The 16,862-nt window shown below is 43.8% G+C and overlaps 1 pseudogene; it reads right to left on the minus strand.

Annotated features, from left to right (window-relative positions):
- Positions 1–327: 327 nt before the first annotated feature.
- LOC122496090 lies at positions 328–1,726 on the minus strand (annotated as a pseudogene).
- Between the last annotated feature and the right edge of the window lie 15,136 nt (positions 1,727–16,862).

The following is a 16,862-nucleotide window of genomic DNA, read 5'->3' on the forward strand; positions in this document are numbered from 1 at the left end:
GAAAACTCCTCAGGCCCCAAATCCCATTTCCAGGGTGTTTGATGGCTAAATGGCAGTGAGACACAAATGTTCCCTGAGACAAAGCCTCTCCCATGGGCTCTCGGTGCTCCTAACCAAGCCCTTCAGTAGCTGATGAAGTTCCTCTGTGTATATTAGACAGAGGTGCCCTTTCTTCCAGGTAGATGCTTGTAGGAGAGGAGAACTTTTCCCTTTTTCCCTTCTAGTTTCCTTGACTGGTCTAGTATTAAGTTGACATAAGACAGATTAATAGGAGAAAAACAAATTTCATATATGCAGGAGCCCCAAAGACAGTCAGGCAGTTGAGACTTATATGCCATCCTGAGCCCAGGAGAAAGGGGCAGAGGTGTGAGGTGCCAAAGGGGAGGAAGATAATTCATAGGAAGATGAGAAGAGCAAATGTTTGATAGACAAATGTTTGTGGTGCCATGAAGATAAGTCTTTATGGTAAAAAGTTACTTTGGCATTAGCTCTCTCCTGGTGCAGTTCCCGTATCTAAATTCCTTCAAGACAGTTAAGCTCCTTGCATGCTTTTCCTTTTTTTGTAGTTTTATGGTTTTATTAACACAAATACAATGTGCACATAAGCTGTCTATTCGTTTTCCTTGCTGCGCAGCCTGGCGTTGGCATTGGTGACTCTGAGGGCCAGCTGGGCTGCTCGTTCCACAACGGCTTTGCGGTTCCTGGAGGGGACACTGTGAGCACCATCCACACAGTAAGATCTGTTGCACGTCAGCAGTACTTCAAGCTCCTTGACCTTGTGGACTAGGAACTTTTCGGAAGCCACTGGGCAGCATGTGCTTTGTTTTCTTGTTGCTCCCGTAACCAACGTTGGGCATCAAGATCTGGCCCTTGAATCTTCTTCGCGCCCTATTGTCAGTGCCTCTGGGTTTCCACCAGTTGCACTTAATTTTGACATAGCGGTCTGACTGGTGCCAGATGAACTTCTTGGTCCTGTTTCTAACGATCTTGGGCTTCACCAGAGGTCTGAGGTCAGCCATGATGCCCAGTGACGGATAGCTGCTGCCTCCGCAGGAGTGCTGAGGAAGCCCCTCATAGGTCATTCCCACGTGACCTATGAGGCGGGCACTAACAGTAATAATATCAAAAACAACAGCAAGTAGTCATGCAGCACTTACTGTGTGCCAGGCACTACTGGGGAAGGAAGGTAAACAGCTCTTCCTGAGTCTGTTGGGCCTGAATTGTCTTCAGCTCAAAAGAATCCACATGCCAAAGGGGCATACTTTGGGGTCGTGTATTCTGCTTCCCCTAGATGCACAGCTTGGGAAGGCAATACAAGCTGCCCCAGCTGGCAGCCTGCTTTGGACACACCCACAAGTGCTTGCAGCTTCAAGGCCTTCTGGGAAAAACAGATAACTGAGTGAATGAATGAGCAAGAAATATCTTGCTTTCTTTTCAAGATGGCAGCCTGTGGAGTAGCTATGGAAGAGCAACAGGGCAACTGGATCAGAAGAAAGGATCCCCAAAGGCACTCAGCTCCCGCAAGGGCAGCTGAAATCTGTGCCTTGAGGTGACAGTGAGGAGGAGTGACGAAGCATTTGCAGCTGAACAGAATGCAATTCTATTACAGCCAGGAAACTGGAGCTGGTGGCAACTAGCTAATCTAGGAAAATAAAAGTAGAAGGGACCATGTTATTTATAACCTTAGTGAGGCAACACAGCCAAAAAAATATTGTCTAAAGTATTACCAAAGAACATAATTTTTCAGATACATAGTTACTTTTTCAGAAACATATAACTCACTAGGGTGATTTTAAAACACTGCCCTTTGCAACCATAAATTACCATTTGTGGGTGTTTGACTTATCTGTCCGCTTATTAAATCAGGTTTCCCCCCCACACTTCTTGCCGCAAGTTACAGCTATCAGTTTATGATTAAACTTTGGCAGGGTGTTAGCTTTGTCTCTGTGGTGGCTCAGAAAACTAACCAGCTGCAAGTAGAAATTTTTAGATTGCATGCCTTTAAAATTCCTTTTCATATAAACAAAAATTATATATATATATATGTATATGTGTGTGTATGTGTGTATGTATATATATACATATATATGTGTGTGTGCATATATATATGTGTGTGTATATATATATATGTATGTATGCATATGTATATCCCCCTGCTCCAGTTATCAAAAACTTGGGTGACCATTCATTCAAAATGCCACAGCAGCCTCTATTCAGGCTCTTCCACAGCCACTATGGTCTCCAGCCCCCCAAAAAAGAATAACTTAAGCAGAAAAATGTGCTTTCCATAGAATCCATGGAGTATCAGTTTGCATCAGGTGAAGCAAAACCAGAATCCCCCAAGCCTCATGGATTTGGAAATCTACCAAGTCACTTCACTCTACCCACCCAGTACTTCTAGGTATGTAAAAATGTAAATATTTTATTTTATAGTTTATATGGGGTGTTTTATAGAGCAGAGAAATCAGAACACCCCTAACGTGACACCATAAACCCACCATGCTCTAATATCGCGCGGCTGTATTCCTCTCGTTTATTCCCCTTATCAGTGATTAAGGGCAGCTCCTACATGCTTGAAAGCTTTTGACATTCCTCACAGAAGATGCTGGATAAAACTGGGTCGTTAGAGTAAGTGTGTGAAAGTGCAAAACAAGCTTGAGAGCCCTCCCTCTCCTAAACTTGTAAACTTCACCTCGAGAAGTTCACACAGAGTTGAGTGCAGGCACCTCACATGCTCACAGCACTGTGTTGTTGTTACCCTAAGAAAAGCACTAGCTGAAATGCATCCCGTGCCAGGCAAGGTCCTACATGCTCTCTGTCTCGTTGATTCTTACACAACCTATGCGGTAGGCACTAACAATAATAATATCCACGATAATAACAAATAGCCATGCAGTGTTCACTATGTGCCAGGCACTGTTCTAAGTGCCCCTTGTGAATCAACCAATGTAATACTTACAACAACCTGGCAAGGGAGGTATACTAATAGTTTTCATCATTTGACGAGGAAATTGAGGCAGAGGGAGCTAAAATAACTTGCCAAAGTTCATATAGATAGCAAGTGATGGAGTCTGATTCTGACATCAGGGCTCTTAACTATTATTCTACCCATTTCACAGATGAGGAAAGTAAGACACAGGGAGACAATGTGACCTATGTTCCCAGACCGGGTCAATGATCAAATGGGATTCAGCACCAAGTATGCCTGGCTCCAGAGCCCGAGTCTTGTTGTGACTGACAAATTGACAGAGCAACCCAACTTCCTGTTAGCTGGTGAGTGACGCGCTGGGTTTTGCCCGCTGGCACAGCAGCTGCTCTTTGTCTCAGCCTCACCTACCCTGCCAGTAGTACCGAGCACCAGTCCAGGAAAGAACAGCTTTAAGCGAGGGTGCAATGCAGAGATGCCCGTTATATGATTTCAAACCCCTCCCTACACTTAAGGAGTCATCCTCTCGAATTTCAGCTCGGTCTCTGGCAAATGTAAAACTTTATGCTCCATCAATAATCTGGATCGCGAATGCCTTTACCAGACTTTTCCTCAGAGAGGGAAGAGAAAAGTAAGGCTTTTGAGGAGGGAGGAGAAGAAAAGAAGGTAGCTTCAGACCTACCGGGTGCCCCAGCCTGAGGCTAATCTATGTCCACCTCTGGGATTCACAGGTATATAAACATACTTAATGAGCTACAGCAGGGGCGGTGGAGTGGGGGGGGGGGGGAGGGCTGGGCTGCCAGCAGGACATTTGCATAAGGGACTGAGAAGCCTCCTGGGAGAGCTCTCACCCTAACTGGGAAGAGGGTCAGCAAAGAAGCTTGGATCAGTGACAAAGCCTTAGTCATAGGGAAACAGATGTAGTTCTGAGTGAAGCTCTGGTGATTCTGTCATATTTGTTTCCATTCTGTATCTTAGAGAGGGGTGCTTGTGGGGAGATATTAGGAACAGCCTTATTTAAGTGGCGGTCAGACAATAGGAGCTGGTTTGCTGCTCATGGAACATGGCAATTGATCCCCAGAGACTTCAGTTCATCGGTTCTATTATTGGGCAAGAGAGGCTACCCAGATTGGCAGTTAGTGAGGTGAGAGTGATGGCATCCCATGATGTGGGGACCCTGTCCTGAGGAAGCACCCAGCACAGAGAAATGGGGTGGAGTAACTAGAGCCAACAAAACCCACTTGTAGGATGTTCTCCACATTGCCCAGCCCATTAGAAGAGATCTGTGTGCCACAGTCTGCTGGACACAAGTAAGAAGACAAAGAAAAGAACCATGGGAAATTCTCACCCTGTCATAGCCCATTCCAATCTTTCAATTATTCATTCATTCATTCATTCATTCATCCAGCAAGTTTTTACTAAGCACCTATTATATCTGACACAGATAATGAGGGCACAGCTATTTACAAAACAGCCATGTCTCCAGACACATCCCTCCATGCTCCCTCTCGCTCCCTGCCTTTAGCCATATTAGCTGTCCTTCAGGTCTTTCCTTCACTTGGACTCCATATTCACCATTCCTGCTGCTTAGAACATGTCATCCAATGATCATGTGGTTGGCCTCCCTTTGTCCTTAGTCTCTAGTTAGAAACCACCTGCTTGGAGAAGACTTTCTGGCTACCCTAGTAAGTGGGTCCCTGTTATTCCCTCTCACATCACGTATCACAGATGTGTAAGTACATAAGAATGTATGCAAGAATGTGGTTGTGTGTTTCCCTGTTTTTTCATCCCCTAGGATGGAAATTCTACTTCATCCACCATGTCAGCTCAGTGCCTGGCAGACAGAAGAAAATCTACAAATATTTGTAGAACAAATGTTATTGAGTGGACCCCATTTTATACAGTCACACAATGGTAAATGGCTGAACTGAGGATTCAAAATGTGGACACACCGATGACATGTTATGAGCAGATCCATCCTATCACATCACCTCAAGAACCTCGCAGTTTAGTCGCAAAAGAGACACATAAATAGTAAGTAGCATCATATGACTCATGCTACAATAAAGGTCCATCGAAAGTGCTGTGAAAACACAGAAGACAGTCTGATTAATTTGGCTAAGGAATAATGAAAAGCTTCCAAAGAGATGACATCTGAACAGAACTTTGAAGAAGGAGTGGGGCTGCAGAGGTTCAAAATGGCATGGTAGAATCCTTCATCTTACCCCCATCACTAAGTGTGGCTTATTCTGGGCAGCACGCAAAGTTTCTTCATTCATTCATTCAATAGGACTCGAATGGCACTGAGCGAAACAACATGGTCCCTGCCTTCTGAGGGAAATGGATAAATGAGGATGGTTAGCCTCAAGGGTTCATGGACGAAATGTTGACAAGGAATCAGAGGACAGATCATGGACGGCACACTGAGGAAAATCAAGGTGTCCCTGTTTACAAATGGTTTACAACATGTGAGTGATGCCATCTGAGATCACCAGCTATCAGTCTGCCTGCCTGCTGCCCACAGATACTTGAAAGAGCCCAGCAAAGATCATCTGCCCTTGCCTAAACCAGAGGAACCACCCAGATAACCTACAGAAACATGAACTAAATAAAAGGTTTGTTGTTTTAAGCCACTAAGTTTTGGGGATGGTTTGTTGCTAAGTAAAAGCTAAATGATCAGTATATGGTGGTACAGTGCTAGACACTTTTGGGGAGGCACGAAAAAAAAGAGAAGACCTTGCCTTTGCTTACTTGGGTCCATCTTATAGTCACATATTTACAGCCGTTTCCTTATAGGAACATATATACATATATAAATATGAGATGGGATGGACACAAATGAGCTCTCCGGAGAGGCACCAATGTCTGCTTTGACAGTGTGCAGGACAATAAGATGAACTTTGCTTGGGGGAAGGGAGAGCCTAGGATCAGAGTGTAGAGACACAGGTACAAGGTCATCAGGGGGAATGAGAGCCTCCAGGTGGTGAGAAAATCCTGCTTAAAAACCCAGGAAGTGGGAAAATAGTAAGTAATCTGGGATGCTCAGCTTGAACATGTCTCGATTCCAGCCTCCATCTCTCCTTAAGTCAATCTTCCCTCCCCCAGTAAACTGCTTCAGGAGGTATGAGTTTAGACCTCACTTCTTCCAGGAAGCCTCTGCTATGGACTGAATTGTATGCCCCCCAAAATGTCTATGTTGAAGCCCTAAGCTGAAATGTGATGGCATTTTGATATAGGGCTTTCAGGAGCTAGTAAGGTTTAGATGAGATCATGAGGATGGGGCCTTCATGTTGGGATTAGTGCCCGTATAAGAAGAGACACCAGAGAGCTTCTCTCTCTCTCTCTCTCTCTCTCTCTCTCTCTCTCTCTCTCTCTCTCTCTGCCATGTGAGGACACAGTGAAAAGGCAGCCCTCTACAAGCCAGATAGAAGGCTCTCACCAGAAACCTAATTGGCCAGCACCTTTATCTGGGACTTCCTGCTTCCAGAACTATGAGAAAATACATCCTTTTGTCTAATCCACCCAGCTCTAGTATTTTATTAGGCAGCCCAAGCTGACTAAGACACCTTCTTGACATGCTCACCTACACATCTGTACTCGGCCCTCTCCTCTGTATTTCCTCCCTGAAAGCACTTCCCACATGCATTGTGACTATCTTCCCTTGTCTGTATCTCCCATTAGACTATTTTCTCTAAGAGGGAAGGGACATTGTCCACTTCTTCTATCTGCTTTCTTATCTCTAGTGCCTAGCACAGGGGCACATTGTAAGTGCTCAGTAGATGTTTGCTGAATATGTGTTCCAAATGTGTCCTACTATATGGCATCCCAAAGAATACATGAAAATATAATATTAGCTAATTCAAGATTTGGCTGCAGAAATAACTCATACTCCTGCCCTTCTGCAAAATTTGCTATTTCTCTGTTATTCCAATTAAAAGAATTGATTTGGGGGCATCTAACTTTGTTGTTTATAAAGACAACATATAGCTTGCAACCTAAGCCAAATCACTGATGGAATATTTTGTCTGATGATCCAGAACAGCCTGATCTCTGAATATTCCAGGTGGTTTTCTGCATCCTTTATAAATATTCCCTATTTATTCATTTGTGTATACAAATTTCACAGAACACTCCCAGGGTGTCTGCTTCTGGAATATTCACTAACCTTTATATCAAGCTTCCTCAGTCCCTTACTTTTTTTTTTTTTTTCTGACTAAGAAACTGAAACCCGGAGTGCCTGGGTGGCTCAGTCAGTTAAGCATCCGACTCTTAATTTCGGCTCAGGTCATGATCTCATGGTCATGAGATTGAGTCCTGGATCGGGCTCTGCTCTGACAGCGCAGAGCCTGCTTGGAATTCTCTCTCTCCATCTCTCTCTGCCCCTCCCCACTCCAAAATAAAGAAAGTTTAAAAAAAAGAAAAAAAGAAACTGAGACTCAATAAGGCTAAATGACTTGCCCAAGATCATCAGATAGTAAGAGAGAAAAGGCTAGAACCCATGTCATCTACTTACATGTCTAGAATTTGTTGGGATTTTTAAAATGGGAAATATACAGAATTCAGAGAGCCCTTGATCTAAAACATAGGACACATGTATCTTCCTGTTATAATGGCTAAATATGTAAAACATAAATATTTAGAAGTTTCTATATAAGAAAGGGAAGAAGGGAAGTCCAGTATTTATTACCAGCAGCTCTCCATCTACATTGAAGTATGTTCTTAAAAAAGATAGAAACTGAGTGTCAATGTCCATTCTCTAACATCTTACTGATGTCAGCACATGACAATTAGGGCTGTACCAAAAGGATGCCACCATGCTGTTGTGATCTTTTCTCTCTACACTGGTATAAGATCAGTGACTAGATCGGCCAAAATTTCAGAACAAGGCAGCCTGTCCCTAATATTCCTGGCAGCAACAATGTCCCTGGCTTTCCTTTCTTCATAGAGCTGGGTTCATTGCCAAGCACTTCTATCAGATAGAGTGAGGAGACTTCTTCTTAGTCAGATGCCTCCCTCCCTCCTCCAGCTGCCTCTCTTGTGTCCTTCTTCTCACAGTAAGTGCCAGGAAGCAGCTTTCTTATGTGAGGACTCACAGTCGTAAGACATTCATCCTTTGTTCAATTCAGCCAATAGTTATTACTGCTTGAGTCTTGTGGACTAGATTATCCAATTTTGGTCAGATTTGAGAAGCAAAGCATACAGATGACCAAAAATACTATGGAACAAATTGAGACTAAGTGGTCGAATAAAATGATGCATGGCCAACCACTAGCACATGGTCTGGCATGTTTTCAACATGCCTGCCTGTACTCTAAGTGTCAGCACACCCAACTCTGTCACAGCCTCACCTCTTTGTCTACACTGTCTCTTCATTGGTGATCTCATCCAGGTCTGGGCTCTAAATGACCCCAATATCTCCACGCCTCCCAAATTTACAGTCTAGCCCCAACCTCCCCTCTGAGCTATGGAGTCGTATATGGAACTGCCTACCTGATGAGATCTTGGCTTGTATCTCTTGCAGGCAACCCCAACCTCCGCATTTCCAAAAGAAAGCTCATGATTTCCTGCTCTGCTTCCAAAATCTGCCCCTCCTCCATCTCAGTAAAAGGAAGTATCATCCATCCAAAAACCCAAGAGACATCCCCAATCACTCCCTTTCTCTTCCCCTCCCTGCCCTTTCCATATACACATCCAATTTGTCACGTAGACCCATAGGCACATTCTCCAAAATGCCAAGAGTTGGATAATTTATATCCACCTCTCTGGTTACTCTTCTATCCAGACCACCATTATCTTTTCCCTGGACTACAATAAAATAGCAGAATGGGTCTCCCTGCTCCCATTCTTGCCTTCCCATGATCCACTCTCCACAAAGCAGCCAGAGTAATATTTTAAAACAAAACTCAGATCATCTCACTCCCTTGTGTGAAAAATCCCAGTGGCTTCCCTGCACTTAAAATACAGTTCAAGCTTCTCGTTCTGCCTCTGTGTCTATCTAAGCTCCTACACTGACCAGTTGTCAACTACTCTGTCCCAGCCACTTGCCTGCTTTCTCACTAGCCCTAGCCTCTGTCTTCGTCTCCTTTCTGTCTTTCCCTTTTGCAATGTAATGTAACCACTTTATCGTCTTTAAAAAAATGTTGAGGATTATATCTACTATATTTATCTACTTATATCTATGTATTAGAACTTCAAGAAAATTTTAAAACATTTTATTAATGATTTAAACTAACAGTAATGAGGCCATTACATGTTAAATATATAAGATATATTTTATGAAAAACAACTATGTTTTTCAAAACAAACAAAAAAATTAGTGATAAGAGTGACATTGTTTTACATGTTTACAAATCTCTTACCTGTCTGACTAAAGAACAGACATCTACATTTTCATACCTGCTTCTGCATTTAATCTGTTGTAATATCACACTTAATACAGCATGAGAGAATGAGACATGAGACATTAAAACCATGAGAGAATGAGACATCCTGACCCCCTTGAAAAGATCTCAGGAACTCTTGAGTGGTCTTGGGACCATACTTTGAGAGCTATTGCTCTAGCAACACAAACTGCCTATAATTTATTACACATACAGTGCTTTTGTTCACAAGGCTGAGAGTTCCATTCCCACTCCATCCTTCACTGGTAGACTATACCTTTTTTCATAGGACCCAAATAATGCTTCTTCCAGGTTAAGTTAGATGTTCTTCCTCTGGTTTCTGGTAGCACTTTTTTTTCTCACACTGGCTCTTATTCTCACCACACTCACAGTGCCCTGTCACACTGGATTTAAATCTCTGTCTAGGAGTCGTTCAACCCTCCACACTGTGAGCTACCTGAGGATGAAAACCATGTTCTATCTATCTCTGTGGCCCCATATAAATAGTATGCTATAAATGTTTATTGAATTTTAAAGTAAATGAATGCCTTCCTCTGGCAATATGAGCACCAGCATCAGAGAAGAGAAAACAGGGAGTTAGGTGCACAGCACCTATTATACACTTTGCTTCCACCCGGACAAGTCCCAAAGACCCTTACCACTCTGCCCAACCTTCAGGATTTCTGATTTTGGAGAGTGCTAAGTAGTCACTAAGCAGAATAAATGCTTGCAGCCCCTTAGAAGCTTGAGTCTCCAGGTCTTTCCAGATGCACTGTTGTGTTCTCTGGATTACATATGAGGGTCAGAGTCCTCAGTATACAACACATATTTATGTCCTCCATTTGCCTTGCAGCCCTGGCTTAAAGGAACAAGAAGAGAAACATGGAAATCCAATGATGAAGAATTAGCTACATGTCTATAGGTGGAATTTGCATAAGGTCTCACCTCATACAATTTTTTAGAGAACATCAATGAGCTTCACCAGCAATCCTGTTGAGTTGCTCCCAGACAAATGTGGAAAAGAAAGATATGGCAATTGCTTTGATCCAATCATTTATATTTAGGGCTGTATTTATCAGGTTGAGTGACTGGACTTCTCCCTACCAAAGGGCAGCTCAGCTGATTGAACTGCATGTCTCAGAGTCCCCTGTCAGGTCTATAAGAAAGAGAAGACCCAGCCATGCCAGTCCTCACAAAAATAATATACCTATCTGTACTTGTCCATTGTCCATAAAAACACTGAATGGGATACACACAAACATAAATTATATTACAGGTGTAAAAGTGTGGGCAGAGGAGCAATGCCAGCTATGGCAGCCATGAGACTAAGACCCCTAACTACAGGAACCATAACTGACCAAGGGATACAGCTCTGAAATCCATTGTTGCATCTGTGGTCAGGCCACACTTCCCATGGGCTGCTTCCCGTCAAGGACATCAAAGCCAACATATTTCTGGGGGCTGACTGTCAAAGACTCACCAACAGCCTTGCTAGGCTCTCCTAAGGCTGCACAGAAGTCTGTAACATTTTAACCCATTTTAACCCAACCTCCCTCCCTCTCTCCCTCACTTGGAGTCTGACTTGCAACATGGTCTGCTAACTCTCCCCAGGTTTTCCAGCTCCCTCCCCATTTTCTCTAACAGGCATCTCTCCTAAGAGAATTCCTACACATTTAATCCTGTCTTGGCATCAGCTTCTTGGGGAATCTGGACTAACATACCAGGCAACATCAGATACCATATTCATGAAAGAGCACCAAACTGGTAAGTAGGAGACCCAGATCATTGTCCTAGCTCTGTCTTTTCCTAGTTGTGTCATTTCCTCACTTCCCAAATGAATTTGCTGGATATCTCAATTGATGACTTCAACATCTTGGATTCCATAGCTCCCGTCCAGCCATTTATGACCACAGGGTTCCTAGCATCCCAGCATAGTGATATCTCAGATGAAGAGTCACATTTCCATACACTGCCCTTGACCAAGAGAGAACTAGGAGGTGGCCAAGCCCTCAGCAAGTAGTGTTGGGGGTGTCTTTGGGCTGGGCCCTCCTAGAGAGCCAAGTGAGTGCAACATACATTTTGTAGTCCAAATTGCTGAGTGACTAGCTCACCTTGAAACTAGAGCATCGGTATGCTACCCAACTTGAGGAGATTCTACTCCCCTCAGGAAGAGATAAGATCTGCTCCTTTCTGAGCCCCTAGGACCCTGTGTCAGACCTTTCTCCAAGCACTTAGCACACGGACCTCACAAAGACCTTGGGGTAGGCCAGCTATAAGTTAAAATCATCAGTGTACCAACGAAAGGTTATATCATTTAGGACTAGTATGGCCACCTGTGAGAAGAAAGCCCAAATTAACAGTGGCTTCAACACTCTAGGTTTTGTCCTCACACACAAAAAATAGGACTGATGGGGAAGTCCAGGTCCTAGAGTCCAAGGTATATGGACACCGGGGCGGGGGGCAGGGGTGGGGTGGCGGGCATGATGATACTATGTCCTGGGAGAAGTGGGAAAGAATTTGAGGGGAAAGAAGTTAACAGAAAGATGCAGGGCACTGCACAGATCCCTTGCCCTCATTCACTACCCTGCTCAAGAGTATTTCAGAATTTGGAGCCCTTACATCAACATGGCTGTAACACACAAATGCATAGATGAGCATCTCCTCCAGATTGATGTTAAGGGATGCAAAACTCTTACATCTCTTGCTGGGCCAGTTTAGCTTTATTCCCTTCTAAGTGATGCTTGTTAATAAGTTGGCATTCATCTTGCTCTTGTGAGTTTATTTTATCACAGACTCTCTGAGGGGGGAAAAAAACATTGCAACTTACCACAGTAAAGTAAATATCACAAGATAAATGACAATGTTGGAATGGAAACCACTTAGGGCCTCCGAACGGTCAGTTGCAAACAGTTTCTAGACTATTAGCTGTTAAAGGTTATGCCTTATGTCATCCAAAAGGGTTTTCCCCTAGATTTATAACATGGTCTCGAGGAAGATTTATTGCCATCTTAATTTTTCCCCCATTTTAACTTTGTGAACCGTCAGCCTGGAATTCCTTCTAAGTTATTTAAGAATGAGGAGTCACTGGTTTTTTTAAGAAATGCTTGTGGTACATTTTCTGTGATGTTAGTATCCCTATTATGAATCAGCTTATAATGCCCTTGAGTAGGAAGCAAACTGTCCTCCATTTCCCTCTCCAGTTTCACTCTGTAACATTTTTCAGCCTGGTCTCTGTCCCAGGAAACTGACCTATAAAGTTGCAGAAAAAGCTCTCTTGCCTTTGGCTTCCAGGTGGGGATAGACACAGGGAGAACTGGCCAGATGTTGAAGAGAGGGAGGACTTGGCCCTGAGGCATTTATTCCCCCCAAATCCCTCCTCTGTGCTCCATGGCTGGCTGTACTCTGGACGCAAAGTTGCAGCTCCTGCCAGGGAGACCTCTCCTCACAACTCTGTCTCCAAGCTCCAATAACAACTCCCTCCCTCTTGTATCATTTGTTTACAGATTTCCATTTTCTCTCTCAAGGCAGATTATAACCCCCACCCCACTGATTTTGGACTTGGTCATTTGGCTTGCTTTGGTCAATGGCACGTAAGCGGCTGTGACCCTCTCTTCAGAGCAGAAGCATTTTGTGCACTCTTGCCTTGTTTGGTTCTGCCCTTCTTATTCTGCCCTCCATCATGAGAACAGCATGTCTCAGTAAGAGACTAACATAGGCCTGGGTTCTCCAATGAGAGCGAATGTGTAGCTAAGCCCACTTGAGCGCAACTGAGCGCAGCTGAGCCCAGGAGAGTCAAGCAGAAACACAGCCAGCTCACAGCCCTCAGGTAATAAGCACAAGAAAGGCATATTTGTTGCTATAAGCCACTAAGATATTGAGGTTGTCCGTTATCACAGCAAAAAATCAACTGATACGCTCTCGCTGGCCTTTGGAGTCTCGAGGCATTACTGGCACCTGCTGCTCCTAGGTTCGGACATTGCTATAGCCCTTGTGGTATCCCCAGCCCTTCCTAAGCCTTTATAAATAGCTCCTTTCTTAAAGACTCCTCAATTTACCCAATATGATTATGTCATCTGTTTCTTGCTGAGACCCTGACTGATACATGCCCTCTTTAGAGCGGAGAAGAAACCACAAAGAGGTCTGATACAGGGTCATGTCTACTAAATTCTAAGAATAAATGATAATAAGGAGAAAACGAAGGGTGGGAGGGAGGAAGAAGAGAAGCAGGAGGAACAAAGAAAAAGGAAGGAGGAGGGAAAGGAAAAGAAGAGGAAGAAGAGAAATAATGGAGGAGAAGGAGGAAGGAGCAATGACTGAGGGTTTACTCTGTATTAGACACTGTGCTGAGAGCTTACAGATGACCTCAGATAGATCCAGAAACCATGGGTTCTGTGAAAGAAGCTCCACTGAACTGCCAGGATGAGCCTCTTGGCATGCTGGGACTCTCCACCCCAGTGCAAAAGAAAGTGAATCCTGGGGCTCTCCTCCGAGTCAGGAATTTATATACAAGTTCCCATTGTCTCCTGTGACTTTATTTCTGCTTCAAATTATCCTCATCGAAGTGACAGTTGGAAAGAGGCCTCCACCTTGAACCCCCCATCACATGCTGTCCACACACCATCAGCTCTGCAGCATGAGAAATGGCCACTTACAACGATCACCACATTACCTACGGTGCTGCGGACTCCACTGTTGGATAGCGCCAATCCTCAATTCCTTTCGGTTTCACATCCTTGCCTGCAAAGGCTTCCAGTCACTAGTACATCTGCCAAACTCCTTCGCCTTCAAAGTGCAACCCCCCCCCTCTCTTGAGAAGTCTTGGCTGAGCTGGGCTGAATGGATGGTTGACTCTAAACACTGTACCACTCAAGCTCCTAGGCTGAGTCCCAGCCTTGAGACTGACCAGCTGTGTGGCCATAGGTGAGTCACTTCACTCCTCTGTGGCTCAGTTTCCTCATCTGCTTGATTCAGTTTAAATACTGACGACTAAGCCAAAGAACATCACAGCCCTCTGGACCCAATAACATAACAATGCATACCTCACAGGGTTGTTTTAAGAAATAAATGTGCTACCCTCTGTGGAGAGCTCAGAACAGAGCTGGTGAGTGGTGAGTGTCACTGAAATGTGTGCTATTATTTGCAGTTACCTTAGCTTCTAAAAACTGTGCTAATTAGCTCTGTCTTTCCAGATAGACTCGAATGAAGTCCTAGAGGGAGGGATTCTGTGTGTCTTACTCATCTTCATATCCCTAGCTCCTTGGTTGGTACGGAGTAGGTTTCTGGGAAATATCTCACGTCTGCTAGTTGTTTTGAGCCTCACTCAGCCTCTCCCGCTGCCCCACACTTGGGTTGGCTCCACCAGCCTCCTGGGGAACCAGAACATGTCAGACCCCTTTGAGGTATGACAGACCATGCTGATCTGATGACAGCTAACCCACCCAGGCACAGTCTTCCCTTCTGGAGACAAATCATCACCCTGCTACTTTAGCAGCTCCTGGGTGGATCACATTTGCCGTGGTCCTGCAGAGGCCAGGAACAAAACACATTAGAGTGCACCAGGACAGATGAGGACAGTGGCAAGCAAGCAGATGTGTGCCTGACCGAAGAAGGTAGCTCCTGCTCACCTCCAGCTCATCACTGCCAGAAATGTCTCCTGGTCTGATGGTGCCACATCCTCTGAGGTTTCAAGAGAAGCCACATGCTTCTGGGCCATCTCCTGATGTTTAAATACTTGTGACAGGGGCGCCTGGGTGGCGCAGTCGGTTAAGCGTCCGACTTCAGCCAGGTCACGATCTCGCGGTCCTGAGTTCGAGCCCCGCGTCAGGTTCTGGGCTGATGGCTCAGAGCCTGGAGCCTGCTTCCGATTCTGTGTCTCCCTCTCTCTCTGCCCCTCCCCCGTTCATGCTGTCTCTCTCTGTCTTAAAAATAAATAAACGTTGAAAAAAAAAAAAATAAATAAATAAATAAATAAATACTTGTGACAAGGTCCAAAGGTTTAAAAGGATTTTGGAGATCAAATAACACACATCTAGAAAAATATATATAAATATGTGAGATGATAGATGTGTTCATTAACTAGATGGAGGGAATATTTTTACCATATATATGTATATCAAATCACCACAATGTATGCTTTAAATGTCTTACAATTATATTTGTCAATTATACTTCAGTAAAGTTGGAAAAAAATAACACACATCTGCACCAGTTAGCAATTTATGATTTAATGGCAGTAGCTACCAACCAGCCCTAGGTACAATCTGAGTCCACATCACCTACTTCGTAGCACGGGACCCGACCTCAGGTCCAGAGATAACAGTTTGATAAGCTAGTTCTGAAAATAGCTTGGTTCTGCACTCAAGGTGCTTATTCTGTTCTGTGGCATATAGCCCTTCCCAGAAAACCCCAATGATTTTATTTACCTTTGTTCACAGCCCCATTTTTCTCTCACTCTTTATTTTGCTAAGTATTTACTGAGCAACTACTATGTCCTAGATTTTAGAAACTAGGGATGTAGCACTGTACATGACAGATGATATCTTCCCTCAGAGATCTTACACTTCCAAATATTAGTGTCTAATTCCTGATTTTTAAATGTTGATAACTCAATAAAAAAGATTAAAAGCACTCTATGAACCCAATATATTTGTTCAAATCTACAATCTCAAAAATATTTCCTGAAATTCTAATACATGAAAAAGGTGGGAAGATCGATTTTTCCATGGAAGATATAATCATAAACATCCTGGAGCTTCTCACGATAGGGTAGCATAAAAACCCACGAAAAGGGTTATAGAAACAAAATAGGTTTTGCTTTGTTTAATCCAATATTTCCCATTTACTTCTCCAAGGAACTCTTCTTCCCTTGAATGCCAGTTAATTTTTGATGCATATCAAATCATCCCTGAAGTGACGTTTTTATTTTCTTAATTTTAATTTTAGTATATTTTTTTAAGAATTATTTTTTCATTTTATTTATTTTAGAGAGAGAGAGTGAGAGGGGAGAGGGGCAGAGGGAGAGAAAGAGAATCTTAAGCAAGGTCTGTGCTCAGCACAGAGCCCAAAGAGGGGCTCAATTCCATGACCCTGGGACCATGACCTGAGCCAAAATCAAGAGTCAGATGTTCAACCGACTGAGACATCCTAGTGCCCCGAAGTGACATTAAAAAAAATTTTTTTTTAATGTTTACTTATTTTTGAGAGACAGTGAGAGACAGAGTGCAAGGTGGGCAGGGGCAGAGAGAGAAAGAGACACAGAATCTAAAGCAGGATCCAGGCTCTGAGCAAGAGTTCAGCACAGAGCCTGATGCAGGGCTTAAACCCACGAACCGTGAGATCACGACCTGAGCTGAAGTCGGATGCTTAACTGACTGAGCCACCCAGGCGCCCCACCAAAGTGACATTTTAGACAAATATTTATTTATTTATTTTGAGAGAAAGAAAGAGGGAGATGGGGGCAGGGAGAGAGAGGGAGAGAGAGAATCCCAAGCAGCCCTGCCTTGTCAGCACAGGGCCAGATGCAGGGCTTGATCTAACCAACCGCAAGATCATGACCT

This window comes from Prionailurus bengalensis, chromosome F2 (genome assembly GCF_016509475.1).
Source record: "Prionailurus bengalensis isolate Pbe53 chromosome F2, Fcat_Pben_1.1_paternal_pri, whole genome shotgun sequence".
NCBI lineage: Eukaryota > Metazoa > Chordata > Mammalia > Carnivora > Felidae > Prionailurus > Prionailurus bengalensis.